The 1059-nt window shown below is 43.1% G+C and overlaps 1 non-coding gene across 1 annotated transcript; it reads right to left on the bottom strand.

The window, feature by feature from the left end:
• Positions 1 to 552: 552 nt before the first annotated feature.
• On the bottom strand, positions 553 to 629 carry Trnas-cga (transfer RNA serine (anticodon CGA)). The gene has a single exon. It is a non-coding gene; the product is annotated as a tRNA-Ser (tRNA).
• Between the last annotated feature and the right edge of the window lie 430 nt (positions 630 to 1059).

Raw genomic sequence — 1059 nt, 5'->3', positions numbered from 1 at the left:
AGACAGTTGTTGTACGTAGCGAGTCGCGAGAGCATGTAGTTCGTTCGTGCCAGTAGCGCGCGAGAGTCAGTCGGAGTTGTATGTGAGGAGTCGGCGGGCGTCGACATGGGCCTCTGGTCAAGATTCGGGATGAGGTATATTTTTTAAATAAGGTAATGAAGCAGCATTGCGCTCATCTGATAATGTAATGTATCTTAACTGTAATTAATTTGTTCAAGAATTGCCCCAATAATAATTTTGTTCTGAAAACAATCTTTTAAGAAAATAATCATTACAATCGAAACAATATTTCCTTTGCTTTTCCTCCCAGAATCAATTTATAAGATTTGCACAGGGCCTAAGGTCAGCGCAGATGACCTTATAAAATTTATCAGGTTGATCATAACGTTAATTTCTGGGGACTTCATATTTTTGCACATTGTTATTATCATTGACTTTTATTACTGTGGGAAGCTAACGTTTGGGTCTATTTGCAATTCTTCTTCTCCAGAATGAGATTTTCACTCTGCAGCGGAGTGTGCGCTGATATGAAACTTCCTGGCAGATTAAAACTGCGTGCCCGACCGAGACTCGAACTCGGGACCTTTGCCTTTCGCGGGCAAGTGCTCTACCAACTGAGCTATCGAAGCACGACTCACGCCCGGTACTCACAGCTTCACTTCTGCCAGTACCTCGTCTCCTACCTTCCAAGGTTCGCAGGAGAGCTTCTGTAATGTTTGGAAGGTAGGAGACGAGGTACTGGCAGAAGTGAAGCTGTGAGTAGCGGGCGTGAGTCGTGCTTCGGTAGCTCAGTTGGTAGAGCACTTGCCCGCGAAAGGCAAAGGTCCCGACTTCGAGTCTCGGTCGGGCACGCAGTTTTAATCTGCCAGGAAGTTTCAATTCTTATTCTATTCTTTTCATTTAATAATAATTACGGGGAGGTTACACTTGGGTCTATTCCCATTAACATTTAAGTATTGTCATTTTTTCAAAATTCTCCGGGGAGGTTACACTTGGAATACTTAAATGTTAATGGGAATAGACCCAAGTGTAACCTCCCCGTAATTATTATTAAATGAA

The sequence above is a fragment of the Schistocerca nitens genome, chromosome 5 (assembly GCF_023898315.1).
Source record: "Schistocerca nitens isolate TAMUIC-IGC-003100 chromosome 5, iqSchNite1.1, whole genome shotgun sequence".
NCBI classification, from domain to species: Eukaryota; Metazoa; Arthropoda; class Insecta; order Orthoptera; family Acrididae; genus Schistocerca; species Schistocerca nitens.
This window is presented reverse-complemented; position numbering and strand designations above follow the sequence as displayed.